Here is a 20,351-nt window from a genome sequence, read left to right as displayed (position 1 = left end):
CCCCCTTCTTTCTTTTCAGCTCCTATCTCCTTGTCTATGAAAGAAAGATAAAGGAAAAGAAAGATAACATGTTCTGTGCAACCCACTCACCTCATAGTATTAAGTTAGAACTATGTAATGCTTGTGAGAAATTATATGTTTTCAGAACAAAGAAACCGGACACTGACAGCGGATCAGACCTGACAGGATTAATTCCTCTCAGCAGGCTGGATGCTGACATCTTGAATCCTTCATGTTCCAGCCCCAGGCGCTTCAGTCGCTGTGACTCATTAGAACATGACAGCTTCCAGGACAGTTTTGTAGAAAGCTTCTGATACCAATTGGTCCAGGATTTGAGACTGGCCCACACAGGACTCCTACTAAGCCTGGAATTTCTCAACATTTAGAAACTGGACCACAAATGCTATTCCTGGCTTGTTTAACCTTTTTTCCCAATTTTATTTGAGCTCCTGGAAAGGTATTATTTGCCCAGAATAAGCATGAGGAAACCTTAAGAGAATGATGCCCCATTTCCCCTAAGGGAGGGAAGGAAGGCTTATGAGGAATGCAAGGTGGGACCCAGAGAAGGTGAGAAGGGACGACAATCAGGATGTAAAGTGAGCAATTTTTTAAAAGAATTGCCTGTTTGCAGATGAGGAGCGGAGAGGGAAGGTGTGAGGTAGTGGAGGAGCATGGAGGAAAGGCGGGAGAGAGGCAGACAGAAAAAGGGCAGGGACAGAGGTAGGGACAGGGACAGAAGACTGAGTTTTAGTTTTTCCTCTCAGTTGGGATATGCATAACAATACATATGTTCTTTTCATTTATAATAACAAAACTTTACATTCTGAAGTTTCTCATATTATATCCCAGATTAAATACCCAATTTGAAGGATGAGTTTGCCATTTTTAAACAGAACCGATTGATATACTGCGGAATTTATAATATTTCTACAGATATTAAGATATCTTTATTGATCCATATTTGAACACAGCTTTCCGTAACAGTTTGAAATTAGATATGTAATGAAGTAAAATTGATTTCTTATAATTTACAATTTTTGGAAGGATTCATCACTTCTTTATCATGTGCATAGAGGGTTTTCCTTCATTCTTTTATCATATTTACATCTTTGCAACCTTTCCTTTCTTGTTGCTATATACTTCATTCACAGTCCATTTATTTCTATTCACAGGGGACTGACTCTAAACACCCTTGGAAATCATGTCTTAACCTCAGGATTTATTTAAGGTGTTACAGTTGAATTGGTCTGTAGACTTTTGTCAGTTGTTGTTTTATTTATGTACCACCAGTACATACTCGGAACAGAATTTGTGGTATTAGACCCGCTGTTCCTTTATTTCTTAATCATGCACGCTATTGCTAACATGATCCAATAACCATGTCTGTGGTGGATAGAGGGGTGCTGGTGATACCTTGGACTCTCTTTCCTGTGCTTACCAGGAATGAAATTTTCATTTCATTCTCTATTGTTACATTTGCTCATATCCAAGGGAACTTAGAAGACTTTGGGATGGTGTTTTGAAAACTGAAAACCAAACAAAGCTTATTTTCTGGCTTTTTCTTTTCTAGGAAAGCTTATTCTTTTCCCTTTTATTAAATGGGTGAGATTTTTCTATTCTGGGTTTTAGTATTAAAATACTTATTACCGAATGACATTTAATTTAGATCCATCAGGAAAAAGTATTCATTCTTCCTGCTTTATTAACCTATTATATTATTTCACTGTAAACCCAGTTAGAGACAATTGAACCCAGTGCCTTTCCAGTTCTGAGTCATATTGACACGACACTTTGTGTTTGGCCTCTGGGTTATGACTCCCCCATTAGCAATAGTTTTGGCTCTCTCATTATTTTCCCCTTCTTAACAGACTCAATATTTCCAGATCTTCTCTAAAGTCCAACCCATCTTTTCTGTTATAAATTCTGAATGGCTGAAGCATCCCTTCCCTTCCCTCTCCTCTGTCTTCTGAATTAATTCTTATAACATTAAGAATTCGATCATTAAAATGTGTTGCCCCAGAGCAGAGAACTTTTTAAAAAACCCATCCTCACTTGGCTTCCAACCTAATTTACAACTACATTTGAGTTTCTTTCAGTAATTTTTAATTGTATGGTGCAAGTGAAACTTCTGATTGTTTTCCATGCAAATGAGTCTCTCCCCTTTTTCCCTTCATCTACTCATCTCTCATTACTGATTTGCTGAACATTGTTGGCACTTTATTTCCATTAATATTTTAATTACATCATCTCTAAATCTCAAATCTGTCTCATCTAATTTCTCATATCCAGTCATTTATTTCCTTTATGACTGTTCTGCCTCAGAGACCAGGTTATTGTTCTCTGACTGAAGTGTTAAATAACCTTCAAACTGGCCTGCCTAGGTAACAGGTTTCAGAAAGGAAACTAATATTTGCCTCGCATATTTAATGATGTCTATATTTGAAGTATGGCCAACAAGGCACAACTGCACAACCTTATATTTCCACCTTCTAATTAATTTTTAACCATTCTCACAGTAAATTGTAAATGTATTGTCCCTTCAATTTCCTAAATTCTTTCCTCATCAGGACTTTGCTTCTTCTTGATCTTTGGGTAGCATTTTTCCTTGAATACTCCTATTTATAGCTTCATGTCTTTGGGTCATTTCTAAAATAGCTGTTTCTTATAGATGCTTTCCTTTATTGTATATGTAAGACTGCATACATACTTTTGTACTTTTGTCACAAGGACCTTTCTTACATCATTCATTACAGTTTTTGGTAACATAAGTTCCCACTGTTTACTGATTTATTTCATCACTGTTAAAGTTTTTACCCATGAACTTAGAATTGAGCTCTTTGGTAGCCACTGTATACAAGGCAACATATCATTTAAGATGAAGTAGCTTTGTGAGTTTTTTTGTTTGTTTGTTTGTTTGATTGATTGTATTGATTGCTTGCTTGCTTCTTGTTGTTGGTCATAGTTGTCACTATCATCATCATCCTCATCATCATCATCATTATAGTTTTTCAAGACAGGGTTTTTCTATGTTATTTTGGCCATCCTGGACTCACTTTGTAGACCCTCCTATCCTCGAACTCATAGCAATCAGCCTGCTTCTGCCTACCTAGCGCTGGGATTAAAGGTGTGCGCCAACATGCCTGGCTGCACTATTATTATTTTTAACTAATGAATCAATCTATTCATTAATGAAGCCCTCGGTTGCCATTCTAGACAAACTTGCTTTACATAAGCTTTATATGATATGAAAGTCACAGGAACAAGGAAACCTGTACAATTTATAGTGTACTGTGAACAAGTAGGCAGCTGAGAAGAAATATGATAAGAAGAGGGAAAAAAGACATAATGGCAAAGGGGTAAGAGACGCTCAGAAAAACCAGGTGTTGTCTACACCTTTCTTCTGAGATGGGGATCCTCCCTTACACAGGTTAGGAGGAGGGGATCCCTGATGTGAATGTCTTCAATCTTCTTCAAGGTAACAGATGGGCCTTTCTCCTTAGGTGGTCTGCTGACCTGTCAGTCAGCCCTAGGCCATGGGCGTTTGCCCCTGTACTTTTGTATAATAATAGAACAGAATATAATACGAAGGAAGAAAAATGGGTGCTAAATTCATCTTTGTTTTTCTTTTTAAAACATTCACCATCTTTCCTTCCCCATTTCTTATTGTAACTTACTTCCTTTTAGGCGAAAATTAATTTATTACAAAATTGCAGTTATTATTGTTGAATTCCTAAATTAGAGCTGATTTTTAAAAATGTTCTTAGGAATGTTTTTTTTTAATTTATAGTAATAGAATCAAAGATAGTTTTCTGCAAAATTAATTTAAATTTGTTTGTTAAGCTTCTTTTTACATTAATGAGGGAAAGGCTCCTGTGATTTGAATATTGAAATCCCTCATGACTTTTTAAAATAAGGCCATTTGATTCAGCAGGGCTTCAAAGACAAGTGGGTAAAGATGCAAATTAATTTAATAGATAAGCCACCACTGGGCTGATTAGGAAGCACTTACTGATTCCTTAGCTGATTATAGGATACAGCCAATAATCAGGGGTTAACTTGAAACACAAAGACAACAGGTTTATTTTACAAGACTCTTGAGAATGAAAAGAGACTGTAAATGGTCACATTTATCTTGATAGTCTTTTGGAATGGCGCATTAATAATTAAACCTTTGTGTTCTAAGTATACAGACATAATAGCAGTGCCAAGATGCTGTTAATCAAATATGCATCCTAAAAACTGTTAGGATACTGTTGTTGAGCATATCTCTATCTTTCATAAGGCTAAAGGAAAGGATTGAAGTCTGTGGTATTTAATTGTTTTTTTTTGCAAAATGTACTTGTTATCTATTATTTTGAATAGAATTAGGACTTAATTTTATGATTTAAATTTTTTGAAATCTGTGTATTTTATATGTTTAGAAAGCAAATATGTATAAATGATATGCAAACATTCAGATAATATTTAAAATGTATAAAAGAATTTCCTTAGTAATTATAATAAATATTTATAAATCTCAGACTTAGTCTCAAATATTTACTATGTAAATCAATTAATTATTTAGTTAACATTTGAATTTAACAGTAATGTATTTTTAAGTATTATGAGTTATTGTGTTTTATACATGTGTATTAATTTTAATGTGTGTAATTCTTTATATTAACTATGAAACAACTCTAAAAGGGAAAAAGACATTTTGTATTTTTGTGAAGATAGTCTCTTAAATCATCTTCAAAAGTGTTTCAAATGATTGTAAAATTGATGCGTGCTTTTTAGTACTAAGTCAAGAGCATACTCAGAGCAATTCATGAATGTGTGGCTTTATGATTTTATGATGTTTGATACGTTTTTAAAATCTTTCCTTTGCTTATTGAGGTGACCAATGTTTCTCAAATTTCCAAATTAATATAGATTATCTACACAATAGTAAAAATTATTTTGATTTTTCATGTTTGAGATGGAGAGAAAAATGTCTCTTGAGTGCACTTTGAGTGACAACAAAAAATATAGATAGATAGAATGTGATTTTGACACAATCTCTTTCACTGAAACTGCTTTTTTACTCAGCTCCTAACCCATAGGTTGTAGCATGATTAATCATCTCTCTCACCAAATGCTAAACTTATTTAAAGTTATCTCCTCTAAGACTAACTTGTGTGTAAATATTTAAGCACTACATAAAAGTATTTACACTATTTAGGGGTAAAGTTTTAAACAATAAAATCTGGAAACATATTTACTTAAATCTCCTAAGATATCGCTAACAACTGAGAACCATTTATGCTTTCCTCCTTCATCTTCTCTAGTCTGTATGCTACAGTTAAACATTATCATGAACTAGGATAAAGCTCCTTGAGAATTTTTTCTCATGTATCACATATTTTATTAAAGCACACACATTATTCAGTTTGGATGAGTTTTGATAAATGAAATGGTTTGTAGAATGGCATTCTATGAATTGATTTTTACACTTATCATTTCATTGCATGGCAATTCGTTTGATCCCTTATAGGTACCATTTATTTCTTTGTATTTTTGTTTCATGGTTGGTTCTCAATATTCACTTTTCCATGTATTCCCACTCTTTCTAAAAGCACCTACTCCCTCTTAGACCCAAAGTTTAGATTTGAGCATTGGATTATTTCTTGGCCTCGAGTTGAACAAACCATAAAGATGTAGCCATAGTTTTGTAGAAGATTTAGGGGATTGGGTAAAGGATGATCAGTATTAAATAATGAAGAAATGCAGTAAACTGAGCAAGCCGGTTCTTTGTATACTTGACAGTAGCTAGAATTGTTTAGGAAGAGAAACCGCGATCAAGAATATTCTTCCTTAAAATTACCTGTTGACAAGTCTGTAGGATATTTTCTCGATTAATGGTTGATATGGGATGGCCTATCACACAGCATACACTACCACTCCTGGCCACAGATGAAATTTTATTAAAAAAAAAACACAAAACAAAAAGCAAAAATAGACCAGGTCAAACAAACCAACAAACAGTGTTTTTGCATATATATATATATATATATATATATATATATATATATATATGCTTTATAGCCCAATTGATCATATATCCTCCTCTTTCCTCTAAGTCCCACACCTTCCCTCTTCCCCATTTTCTCCCTCCCCTACTACTCAGAAAAGAGTAGACACCACAGCATGTCAAGCTGCATCAGCACTAAGGGCATCCTCTTCCGCTGTGGCCTGGTGAGATAGGCCTGCCAGGAAGAAGTGATCAAAAGCCAAGCAGAAGATTTCATATCAAAGACAGCCCCTGCTCCCATCATTAGGGAACCCACATGAAGATCGATTTTCCCCTCAGTTACATGTGTGTAGGGGACATAGGTCCAGTCCATGTGTCATCTTTGGTTCCTGCTTCAGTCTCCATAATGCTGCCTGGGCCCATATTTCTTGACTTTTTTGGTCTCCTTGTGGAACTCTTGTCTCCTCCAGCTTCTCATATCTTTCCCCCGACTTTTCCACAAGACTCCTTGATGCCCAATATTTGACTATGAGTCTCACTCAGCATCTGTTTCAATCTGCTGCTGTGTGGAGCCTCTCAGAGGACAGCTATGCTAGGATTCCGTGCCCAAGCATAGCAGTGTATTGTTAATAGTGTCTGGGGTTTGCTCTTTCCCATGAGGTAGGTCTCAAGTTGGACCAGGCATTCGTTGGTGTCTCTCTCTCTCTCTCTCTCTCTCTCTCTCTCTCTCTCTCTCTCTCTCTCTCTCTCTCTCTCTGCTCTATCTTTGTCCCTGCATATCTTGTAGGAGAGTTAACCTTTGGGTTGAAGATTTTGGGGATGGGTTGGTGTTCCCCTCTCTCCACTAGGAGTCCTGTCTAGTTAGAAAGTGTCCTCTTCAGTCTCCCTGACTCCTACTACTATTAGTCTCAGCAAGAGTCACCCCCATACTTTCTCAGAAACCTACCCTGCCCTAGGTCAACAGCTTTTCACAGGTCGGCTCATGATTTCTCTTTTTTTCTGAAGGCCCTCTGTCCTCCTGCCCTGATCCCTGAGGTCTGGTCTCCACTTTTTGGAGTAAACAATATTTTTCAATGCCATATACTGAGGTTCCTGCTTCCAGGTTCCTGTCTTGTTTGTATCCTTACCTTGACTTCCTTCAGTGACAGACTATTTTTGCCTAGAAATATAAGATGAAATAAACCCTTTCTTTCCCAATTTATTTTTGGTTGAGATGTTTCATCACAAGAGAAGCCCTAAGACATCCCTCATTGTTTTTGTAAAAACAGACACAATAATATCTGTGAAAAGAAATAAATGATTGCATAGAAGACTGGGCTTATTCCCTGAATAGGTTTGCATCTAAAGCCTCTACTCTCAGTGAAAAACTCACAAATTAATTGATCTGGGAAGGACGTAAGATCAAGAAATCTTAAAATCTACATGGAAAGATAACTCAAGGTCACATCCTTGCCATTTTTGTTAAGATTACCATGGAAAGTAAGATATTTGTATCACTTTATCAGAACAAAAAGACTCCAAAGATTAGAGGAAAAACAAACAAACCAACAACAACAAAAATAAATAAAAAGTACCAAGAAAGGTAACCCAAAGCAGTAGAATAAAATACAAAATGAGAGTACCTAAATATTAACATTATTGGCTGATGAGAAATCTGGAATTCCAGGAGGCTGAAGCTTTGACATAATAGTCTTGACTTCTTCCTTCTGGTGGAGTTATTTATTATGGCTATCATACCATTTTTGTCACTAATTAATATAATTTAAAACTTGTGTCACTTATCCAAAAGCTGATGTACTAATGGTTTGCTCCCCAGCTTGTTATCATTTACTGGAAAGAGTCCTTCAGGTCACTAGGGAATCACCTGAATAGAACACAGAAACCACAATTCTTTCTTCCTCTCACTTGCTTCCTAGCTACAGGTTGAAAGGCTTTGATTGCCATTGATGTTTGCTATGGTGTCTTGCTACAGACCCCAAAGCGACATAGTCAGTTATGACCTGATACGTCACAGACTCTGAGCCCATGCAACCTTTTTAATTTGCAAGTCTATCATTTTAGGCATTCATTATGGCATTAGAGATCACAGTAAGCAGCACACTGTTTGGTGCTTGGATGTTGCTTCCTAACAGAAAGTCAACATCTTGCATCACAGGCCTTATTATTATAAATAGCTTCAGTGAGACAAGAAAGTGTAGAGTGGATGTTGAGGTTTTGTTGCTGAGATTAAATGATGCATTCAAAGCTTAACAGTTAAGGGGAGTGCATTACCTAGAACAAAGATAAGGAGTTAATGTGCCTTCTCACTAATTACATTTTTCATTGCTGTGAAAAAAAAAAAGCTGATAAAAGAACTTAAGGAATGGAAGGATTATGGTGGCTCAGAGATTGAAGATCCATTCCACAATTTTAAAGAAGATGTGGTGCTAAGTTCATTCTTGCTTAGGAAACAAAGAGAAATAAATGCTGGTGTTTTTCTCACTTTCTTCTTTTTATTTAATGACTTCAGGTCATGGATGAATGTCACCTTCCCAGAAAAGCATTTCTCAAAACTCCTACAAAGACACAGAAAAAAGTGTGTTTCTATGGCAATTCTAAATCTCGTCTTCTTGGCAAAGAACATTGACCTTCACTGAGGCCAAGAGGGAAGACACTGTAAATAGATGAATCAAGAACAATACTTAGTTTTCTTGCCCTTGCAAATTGTCAATAACTTTGCATATGAAACTTGGAGTTATTTTCCTGGCCCTTTGACTTTATGTTTGGTTATTAGATTTTTCTGAAATTCTCCATATGTAGCAACCCGGTCTTGAATTGAAGAGAGAACACTCAAACATATTTCTTACTAATATGCGGTATTGCACCTATGTAACTCAATTATAATACAAAGTTTACTTCCAATACTTTGAAGGCTGCTACTGTAGGCTGTTCAGGATAAGTAAGTAATAAAAGTTATTGTTAGTTGATCAAATCATGGTCATATCAGTTATGAGTCTATTTTTTGTCACAGGAGTATGCATCTTAGGTGCAACAGATAGATGTGATTCAATAGAAAGATAAGGTAAACTACTTAGATAAGGCTTCAAAAACCTCAGAGACATACAGAATATGACGTGTTAAACTATTTTTATCATTTTAAAGATTAATTGACAATGACATAGGTTAAATCCTGGCAACATTCAGCATACCTCACAAAGGATCATGAGATTCAAGGAAGCTCCTTGGGGAGATGGCTTCGATTGTGGCAAATAAGCCACTGGGAAAAGTGTCCTCATTTCTTCTGCAGACAGATTTCTCCCTAAAAAGGGCTAGGTTGGATGCAGGCTGATTTTAAGGCCAAACTCTGCCAAGACAGGATAAGCAAATCCTCAATAGTTCTTGCCTTGCAAACATGTCTGTTAAATATATTGGGCCATAAGGCTGAAGATGATGCTCCAACATTATAGATAGTTTTGGGCGACTGTTCAGGTAGCAAACTGTCTCTGTCATCTTCTCATTTGGCAGCTGCTAACCTGAACTTCCTGTCTATTCAGGTAATTCATTTTATTTCTCCTCACGTCTCTGATGCGGCTGAATACCAGATAGTTTAGTTTTACAATTAAGCTTAGTTGTTTAAGGGTTAAGAAGTTTTTAATGACTAGATAGATACTTTAAGTTGATAATGAAGAAATATGATAGATATTGATTTTCATTCAGAATTTGAGATGCACCTAGATCGGAAAGATGTTCTTTTCAAGACTGCCAAATACAGATAGCCAAAACACTAAGAACGTAACATTTATATAATTCCTGTCTGTTTCATGATTCTTCTTGCTGTGTAGGTCGTTTATTGTACATATGTATAATAGTATAAATGTATATGTAAAATTTTTAATTAATTTTAAAAAACAGCCAACACCTCATCAAATGTATACAAATAGCACTCAAACTGACCTGTGATAAGTAAGTGTCTTTCCTTTTTCTTCACCAAGAAAAACGCTTTTCAGAATAGAAAGTTTGCCAGCACACTGGATCACTTAATCAATGCACTATAATCTTATACCCTTTGTACTGTGATGGGCATTCATGCAATTTCCAATTTGGGCAATTAGGAGAAAATTGATTCTTGCCTAGTATCTTATAATTTTTATTTCTTGATTTATGGTTCTGGAAGCGAAATCTGCCAAGCATCCTTACTTTGCCAGGTGATTTGTGGGATTATGCAGACACAGCTGCTGTATGTACATTAAAGGGCATTTGGGGGACAGAGAACTCCATTTCTTTTTTCATTTCCTATTTCTTTGGGGTTTTTAAAAGCATCCTTCTAGCAATCAACTTCTGCTGATGAATTAAGACACTTTTCCATAGAACCGGGTGGATCCACTTTGAAGTTTTACTAAAAGTATTTTAAAATGGAGTCCCTCAAAAGACCCTGCACAATGTGAGTAGTGTCTTTTACTCTGAAGTCTAAGCTTCCGTCTACCTCACCTTCCTCAGATGTCTCACCTGTGTTGGATACGCAGGATCTCTCACAAATCGTTCTTCTGTTTTAAGACGTTAGCATCTTCTAATGCCTGCCCTCATCCCCAGAGTTCAAAACTTCTAGAAGTTCTGAACTTTGTGAAAACCTCTTTTTTTATACCTTGTTCTTCTGACACATCATTAAGACAATTAGAAGTAAGCAATCATTTACTTTTTCCTTAGTTATAAAACAGAAGAGATTCAAAGATCTTGTCAAAGCTCTATGATTTTGTTTTCTGGATTTTAATTGCAACTGAATTCATAAAATATATATATGGTTGCTTCCGAGTTCTTCAGAGAAGTAGAGGAACAACCAATGAAGTCAAGTCAATGGATGCCCTCAAGTTTGTATTTAAAGTAGTTCTAACTGTTTAGAGTCTCCCTCACCCTTGTAGTAGCTGTGAAAGAGCAACAAGTATTTCAGCTCCACTAAATATCATTTTGCCAAACAAGTTGCACATTTGCACTTTTGACCTTTGACCTTTGAGTTACCTTCTATCTCACTGTGTAGTTCAAATGCCCTTGACACTAAGACTAGATCTGTATTGCCATTATGTAAATGACCAAAGCAAATACCTCTTAATTATTTCTGTGGTGTTTTATTTGGCAATAGTCATTATGTTGATTTTTACATACCCGATCCTCATATTTATGACTCTTCATTTTTTCTTTCTATTTTTGCATTCCTTTGGGTTTCTTTATACATACATTTTATTTTATTTTGTATTTTTTGTATTTTTTTCTATCATACATCACATTTTAACAACAGTTTCCCCTCCCTTCCCGTGTCCCCTCTTTCCCGAATCCACTCTTCTCTGGTTTCCTTCACAAAAAAGATCAGGCCTCCCAGGGATATCAACCAAATATAATATAACAAGTTAAAATGAGACTGGCCACAAACCTTCATACCAAAGCTGGGACCCACTATGAGGAAAACCGTCCCAAGAGCAGATGAAAGCGTCAGAGACATGCCCCGCTCACACCATTAGGAGTATTATAAGAACACAAAGCTGCACAGCCATAGCATACATACATAGGACCTATCTAAAACCTACACAGGATCCTTGATTGTCACTTTAGTCTCTGTGAGACCTTATGAGGCTTACTTGATTTATTTTTTGGGCCATGTTCTCCTGGTATTCTCAAACACTCTGGCTCCAATAAATCTTGCTCCTGCATCTTCTTCAAGATTTCTGGGGCTCTATCTAGTATATGCCTGTGGGTTTCTGCATCTGTTCCCATAAGTTGCTGCATGATATCTCTCTAATCACTCAATGAAGTATCAATAAGATGTTAAAAAACAAACCAACTAACAAAAACACCTGAGATCGTGAAATTTTCAGGAAAATGAATAGAACTAAAAACAATCTTCCTGAGTGAGGTAACTAACCTAGAAAGACAAACATGATGTGTACTCACTTATAACTGGGCACTAGCCATTAAGTAAAGCTCAAACATGCTACAATCCATAGACCCAGAAAGGCTAAGTAACAAGAAAAGCTCCAGAGGGGTACACGGATATCTCTAGGAAAGGGAGAGAGTATAAATATTGTGGGTGAACTGGGGGCAGGTGGTGTTGGAAATTAGAGGGAACAGGCAGTAGCCAGAGCTGAGGATAAAGGGGGAGAGTACTGGGAGAGATGCCTGGAATTGGGTATGAGGAGCATTGGGGATCAGAGTGGAGACTTAGTGGAGTAATGATGGTATATAACTTGGGCAACTTACCAACCAGTGACTGGTCCAACTTGAGGCTCATTTCAGGAGCAGTACTCCATGACTGACACTTCCTCGATGGCTGGAAATCAGAGGGCTGGCAGCTCAGAGACCCAGGAAAAAACAAAACATGGCTGACAAAAAGTCAATGGATTGATTTATAATGATATTCTACCATATTCATTTTCTTTTCCTAATAGTTTGTTTTATTTAAACTGTGAGAATTTTATACAATGTATTCATTGATTCTCTCATCTCTCATCTCCTTTCAGACCCACTCCAACCTTCTGGGTCACCAATCCTCATTCTCTCTTTCTCTCTCTCTCTCTCTCTCTCTCTCTCTCTCTCTCTCTCTCTCTCTCTCTCTAATCCTTTCAGGTCACCAAGGCCAGTTTAAACTGCCTGAATATTCCTAGGCATAGGGGATATCATGGAGTATGGTTGATCTATCAACTACCATATAATTGAAGAATAATCTGGCATTTCTCTTCCAGAAGAGGTGATATTTTATGGTCACCATCATACCATCCTTTTCCATGTGGGAATATTTTTCTAGCCTGAACTTTTGTTGGTTTTATGCCTGCTGTCACAACCTCTTTGACAGTATATGTCCAACTGCCCTGTTGTGTCCGAAAAACAGTTTCCCTGATGATGTTGACTCTTTTTTGTTTTTTCAATCTTTCTGCCCACTCTTCTCTGGATTCTTGAGTCTTGAGAGAAGAGGATCTTTTAAAGAGGGTAAAGTGTAAGTTTCTGGGTTCTTTGAAGAGACACTTGTGTCATGTGGTGTTTTATTGAAAGCTGTCTTCTGAGAGGTCACATGATGTCTTTTTGGAAGAGAAGAAATGTGATGTTATGCTTAGAGAAGACATAGAACAGGGTTCACAGTAGTGGGAAGTTGTGAAAAAGAAACCTTAACAGTGAAACAAGGCTTCTGGCATTTCTACACTGTGTAACACTTCACTGGTCTTTGTTGGTCTTCACTGGTCTTTGCTTCACAGAAATGATTCAGAGAACTTCCCATGGAACTCTTGCTGATTATGGCCACTTTCAAGGACTTGTGATGCTGCCTACTGGATCATGACACCTCTGCACATTCATGTGCTGTTTGGTCTCAGCTATTGGACTGGGCCAATGGTATCCTGGCAACATAGAGTGGAATCTGCCCAAGAAACTATGCCTAAACAGGGCAAAAACCCATTTTTCCCATTAACATTCTTTCTCCTATTTTTGTGGGTTAGGAGTGAGGTTGAAGTGTTTAAGGACCCTAAATAAAGTAGGTTTTGAAAAGTATAAGGATACAAGAAGAGGAATTGGGTACAATCTTATGAAGGTTTCAAGAGAAAAATTAGAACAAGAAAAAATAAATGGGGTGGGGGCTTGAAGGCCAGAGTAACAGAGGAAGTATGGTAATGTATGTCTAATGGAAATTGCCTTCTGAATAAACAAGTCAATATGTAATGTATATATAATTTCATTCAGGTATCCTTCACCTGAGACACCAAGGGATTTCCTATTGCTTTCTACTGACAAAAACTAATACCCACCTTAAAAGATACAGCTGAAGTGATGTCTCAGTTACTACTTGTCATGTGCAATGCTGAGGACATAAATTTGGCCCTTAACACCCACACATAAATTCTGTTATAGTCCATATGTAGCGACATTGTGGGCAACGGAAGGACAGAAAAATCGCTTGGGCTTGGTAACCAACCATTCTAGCATAACTTGCAATCCAACAGTCCTGAGGAGAGAAAATGGGAGGGAGGGAAGAATGGGAGGATACAAGGGATGGGATAACCATTGAGACGTAACAAGAATAAATTAATTTTTAAAAAACTGAAAAAAAAAAAGAGATCTTGTTTTAAAAACTGATGTGGATATTTCAGGAAATGGTACCCAAGTTCCACTTCTGAACTTCATACATATGTATATATGCATACACAAATATATATATTTATATATATCCCATATTCCACTACACACATAATCAGTACTCCAAATTCTGAGAGCTTTCTACTAATCATACTCCATGGATTTTAAGTCAGTCTGATGTGTTATATGAAAATTGAAGAGCAGGCTTTCAGGGAATAGATCATTGCCATGCTGTTTGTCTAGCAAGGTAAGTTTTGGTATTTAAGCAAAATATTCATAAAAAGATTTTCCTCTTAATCCATTTAATAAAGATGACCGTGTATTTTTTTTGTTATTACTGAAGTGTTGGAATAAAACTGAGAGCCACAGAACTGTTAAATGAATCTTATAATATCATACCCCATGGAATTACATAACCACATTCAGATTTTATTTCATTTTTTCATAATCTGAAACATGTCTAATGCCATTTTAATGCTTTTTTTATTCACAAATGTTATCAAATTTTTTATGATAACATCACAACTTTGCTTGCCAACTGATATTTTGTAAACTTTGTTATTTAAAAAAGCAACATTGCAAATAAGTAAAAACATTACACACCAATATGAATCTTTTTCATTTGTGTGTATGTAAATACACATAAAAACAATGCAAAGAAATAAAGTCAAAAAGTATATTACTGAGTCCATTGCTTATACAGACAATATATATACAGAATATATATATATATATATATATATATATATATATATATATATATATATATACACACACACATATATATTTAAAGCATTTCCACATATTTACTATCATATCACTTAAATAATCTTCGCTTACCAGAAAACTGAGACAGAGGGGAGGACATTCTATTGGGACTCTAGATGAGAGAAGCATGGGAGAATGGCAAAGTAGAAGGATCCAGAGGGTCCTAGAAACCTACAAGTAGAACATTATGATAGGCAGATTTGGGCTCAGGGGTCCCGCTCAAATTAAGGCACCAGCCAAGGACAATACAGGCAGTAAACCTTAAACCCCTACCCAGATCTAGCCAATGGATAGAACACTCTCCACAGTAGAGTGGAGAGTGGGATATTACTTTCTCACATACTCTGGTGCCTAACCTTTGACCATATTCCCTGGAGGGGGAGACCTGGTGGCACTCAGAGGAAGGACAGCAGGTTACCATGAAGAGACTTGATACCTTATGAACATATACAGGGGGAGGTAATCTCCCTCAGGAACAGTCATAGGGGAGGGGAATAAGGGGAAAATGGGAGGGATGGAAGAATGGGAGGATACAAGGGATGGGATAACCATTGAGATGTAACAAGAATAAATTAATAAAGGAAAAAAATCTTTTCAAGTAAGTTTGAAATATGATATTCTATTTCACAGGTGAAAACAAGAGCTGAAAATCATTAAAGTAATGTGTAACTGACACTTAGTTAAACTTATTCCTTCTTGATCTTCATTGCTATGATGTATTATTTTTCAAAAATATATTGCATCAAATTTACTCTTTTGCCAAAGTAAGCAAATTAAGTGAAATTTATGCACTATTTTATGAATCCTTAGTACCTAACAATGTAAGAAAAACAAAGGCTGATTTTATTGTTCACGCAATATTAAGAGAAGTCCACTCCTTAAAAAAAGGTTTGGTGCTATGATTATGTTAATGGAAAAATGTACTTTGAAGTAATTTCCTATATGATTTATAAATATCTTGAGATACTTTTTATAATTTGTTAGTAATCAGATAAATAAAGTTTCATAGATTATTAGCTATCATCAAGAATATTTTACTAGATATTATTTTCCTAGAATTTACTAGAATTGCCTGTCAGTATCTAGGTTTGTTAGCTTCCCAATCTCACAGATAAGATTAAAATATTATAAAGTATTCCCAAATAACTAAAGAAATTGATTTTAATATAACTTAGTATCAGTCATTAATTTTAGTTACCTAATTGTGTTAATAAAAACATTATACTGTTAAAGGCCAAAGAATTTATAGTTGAAGATGAAATTCATATAAGACTAGTATAGAGTTTGGATATGGAATACTAGATAATATTATTTACCCCTTTGACAGTGGGGTGTACAATATACACAGAGAGCTAACATTGATTAAATCTATATGACATATTTGTTACTAAAGAGGTAAAAATTTTCAAAAATCATATTTTGCAAATGCAATTAAAACTTCACTAGTTAAAGCAGTTATAAGTGAAAATTTACTTGTATTTAAACAAAGTTTAGAAAAAAGCAGTTGAAATACAAGAGAGTCATATCATTTTTTAAAATCTCTAATAATCTAGATTCATAAATTAAAATTGTATGTTTTCTTCTGATACATTAGTATAATGCATGTTATTTTCAAAACAAATTTGAACTTTTAAAGGCTAATTGTTTACCTTTATGAGTTAATAATCTTAGTTTTTGTCTGATTTCATGAGCATATGGGTGATGAATTACAATCACAACTTCTTGACACAGGTTTCATATAAACATATTAAAACACGTGTGGATGAACATATTTAGAAATATTGGCCCTTTGTTGAATTTTAACTAACATGCTCATGGCATTATTTTTTAAATACAAAAAAGAGTCTAATGACTCTTATAAATCCTTAAAACATTCTTAAATACTCTCTAAAAGTATTCTTAAATTAAATAGACTATTAATACTAATATAAAGTTTTTCAACTAGGATATCACAATACATATCATGTGTTTTCTTTTATACAAATTAACTCATATCCCTTTGGGGTTGGAACATGGAAGAGTGCCTTTAGCTCTCTCATCAATAAAAGTCATTCATATTGACAAAAATTAAATGGCGTAAAAGCTGAGTAGAACCTATAGTAGAGATCGCAATGCCATCAACATCAAAACCTGTATAGCAATTTTATCATTATAAGAAAAAACATGAAAAGCAATGGGTTGAAGAGCAAACACTGGCTTTTAAGTAAGGATACTCCATTCCTATACTCATCTTTCCAGAAGGAAGTGAATTTTGACTTTCAATGCCTTAGTGACCACATCTTTTTTTGTTTGTTTCTTTGTTTGTTTGTATTAGCTGCTTCTGTTTGTCCATTAGGATGTGTTTGAGTAATGCACTCAGAAGGTGAACGAGAACTCCCGTGGCCCTCCTGTTTATTTGACTTTGTTTTATTTTCCCTTTTTAGAATTTAAATAATTTATTCAGATTATATCTCAATTGCTATCCTCTCGTGTGTGTCTTCCCGTTCCCCTTCCCTCCCTCTTTCACCTTAGTTTTTTAGTTTGTACAGCTCTAAATTCTGTACTGTGTAAGCCTTAAAACTACTTTATTGATTATAAAACAGTAATTATGAAGATTTGTACTTTTGTTAATGGCATATGGATAAATTAAATAAAAAGAAACACTACCAATATCAATAAATGAAGACCGTGGCATATTCAAACATTCTTATAATAACACTTATGTCCTATCTATCTCTCATCTATCTATCTATCTATCTATCTATCTATCATCTATCTATCATCTATCTATCATCTATCTATCTCTATCTATCATCTATCGATAGCTTCACTTATGTGAAACTTATGTCCTATGCAACTCTCATCAACCTATCCCTAACCTGTCTATCTATCATCTATCATTATCTATCTGTAATCCATCTACAATCTAACATTTATGTCTCCTATTCATCCATTGATCCTCTCATTAATTCCTCTATTTATATATGTTTCATCTACAATTCCTTTGATGTTTTCTATTATTCTACTTTCTGCTCTCTCATCATTTGCAGGTTTCTGTATTTGAAATCTTTTCTACAATGAGTTCATTGGATCTAATACATATTCTCGAGATAGTTCTTATGCCTAGTTCCCTGTTTCAGTAAAACAAATTATATTAACTTTTAAATTTGATACTTTGGTGGCCATGAATAATGAAAACACTGTGCCATCATTTATTAGATTTATTTCCCTGGAGGTTAGGGTATAGAGACAGTTAGACAGAAACTTTTAAAACAATAATTCATTTTTAAAATACCAGAACTCATCTACATTCTGCATTTTAAATCCTTTTATGCTTCAGATCCTTCACTCTCACAACAGTTTTATCTTTTTAAAATATATTTTATTAATTTATTTGTATTAATTTATTTGTATTAATTTATTTGTATCCTCCCATTCCTCCCTCCCTCCCTTCTTCCCCTTACTCCCCTCCGCTATGACTGGGACTGAGGGGGACCTCCTCCCCCTGTATGTGCTCATAGAGTATCAAGTCTTACAAACATATAACAGCTACTTTAACACTGATATTTTCAATTCTCAAATGTGTCCACACAGGTCTCTTACTTCCATGTCACTTTCTGTTGTTGCAGAATAAAATTTAGTATTTTAGTGGCTCTATTGACAGTGCACTCAATCATTTTTGTTTTGATGCCTATTAACATAATATTTGAATTTTAATATCTATCTGAGGAATGGCTACAGCTCTGAGGTGGCTCCTGTGGCATCTGGAGGAGGAGAACCGAGGTACTATGGTGATTAGAATTAACAGAGTTTATGGGGGAAATCACTCAGTAAAAATGTAATCAAAATAATATCAAAAGCTGTGGATGCATTGAAATGGGATTAAAAATAAAAGTTACAACCATTATAATTAGATGTGAGATCCCAGGGATATTCTGTACAGGTGCTGACCTTAAAGAAAGAGCCAAAATGTGCTCAAATGAATTCTGCCCCTTTGTCGCCAAAATATAAGCTGTGATCAATAACAATGCTCACCTTCCTAGGCCCGTTATTGCAGCCATAGACGGAGTTGGTGTCTGGTGTCGCCCTAGAGGGGGGATCTTGATGTGCCTTTAGTATGTGATGTTTGAGTACCAGCTTCCTCTGCAAAATTTGGTCTGGTTGAAATAAAGTTGTCAATTATTCCTGGTAGAGGAGGGACGCAGAGAATGCCACCTGCCATCAGGATGTTCCTGGCCAAGAAACTCATCTTCTTTTTTTGAGTGTTTGATGGTCAAGAAGCTAAAGCTGTGGGCTTTGAACAGCAATGTGTTACAGCAAAACCAATATTGAGACGCTGCCCACAGGAAGACTTTAGACCTGGAGAGAGTTTCTACCTCAGGAGTCTATTGCTATGAGCATGGCCAAACTAGCACCTTACCAACTAATAGAGGTCAATTTAGTAACGGGCTTAGCCAGAGAAAAAGCTTACTATGCTCAGACCATCTCAACACAAGACAGAATGGAAGGTCTTCTTGAATGAGAAAAGACCCCCTTACTAAAAAAGAGAATACGAGGAAAGCCAGTGGTGACCTACAGTGCTGGAAGCGTCTTTCAGATCCTCCCTGTGCTTGCCACAGTGAATCTCAGTGACCAAGTGGAGTGTGAGTTCTCATTGCGCCTGAAGCAAGCCCATCTGTGCGCAAAACCACTGTGCGCCATGCCATATTTACTTAGATTTAGAAAGCTAGTAGTGTCTGTGGTCAAAGTGGTCAAAACACATAAAAATTTGGTGTCTGTTTTTAATATTTCCCAGATATCAGGTTTTCTGTCATTACATTTTTAATGTGAATAATTTATATCACACACTCTATGAAATAATTGATGGAATGTCTACTGGGTGGCATTAAGAAAATAAAACTATTTCTATATGCCAAAAAAATCTATCATCCAATTCCGTAGGAAATATATCGTTTCTCATTTTGTTTAGAGTAGAAATTTTCATACAATATATTTTGATTATGGCTCATCCCTCTCTAGTTTCTCCCAGATATCCCATGACCTCCACATTCACCCAAATATATACTCTTTATTGCTCTCTCATTTTTGTGTGTAATGAATTTGATACATATATATTAGTGTCTTCAACTTAGCGTTCTCCAGGTTAAATGTATGGAACTAGAAATGATCATCCTGAGTGAGTTAATCCAGTCCCAGAAATATACACGTGGTATATACTCACTTATAACTGGACATGAGCCCAATAGATATGGCCTCTGAGAGTCTTTATTCATAGGGAAATTGGAACAGATACTGGGACTTCCTATTGGGATTCTAAGTAAGAGAGGTATGGAAAAATGGGGAAATAATAGGACCCAGAGTGTCCAGTAACCCTACAAGAAGACCATCAAGGTTGACATATCTGGAGCGAGGGGGGAGGTCAGCTTAAACTACTGTACCAACCAAGGACAATAAATGCAAGAAACCTAGACCCAGTATTCAGATCTAGCCAATGGACAGCACATTCTCCACAGTGTGTGGAGAGTGG

General features: G+C 35.8%; 1 pseudogene across 1 annotated transcript; it reads left to right on the top strand.

Annotated features, from left to right (window-relative positions):
* Positions 1 to 18,555: 18,555 nt before the first annotated feature.
* On the top strand, positions 18,556 to 19,346 carry LOC311590191 (methylglutaconyl-CoA hydratase, mitochondrial-like; annotated as a pseudogene). Its single transcript has 2 exons — positions 18,556 to 18,832; positions 18,997 to 19,346. The product of its transcript is annotated as a methylglutaconyl-CoA hydratase, mitochondrial-like (transcript).
* The last annotated feature ends 1,005 nt before the right edge of the window (positions 19,347 to 20,351 follow it).

Source organism: Acomys minous (assembly GCF_964271855.1).
Source record: "Acomys minous genome assembly, chromosome: 19".
Lineage (NCBI taxonomy): Eukaryota > Metazoa > Chordata > Mammalia > Rodentia > Muridae > Acomys > Acomys minous.
Note: the sequence above shows the minus strand (reverse complement) of the source record. Positions and strands in the feature narration are given on the sequence as shown.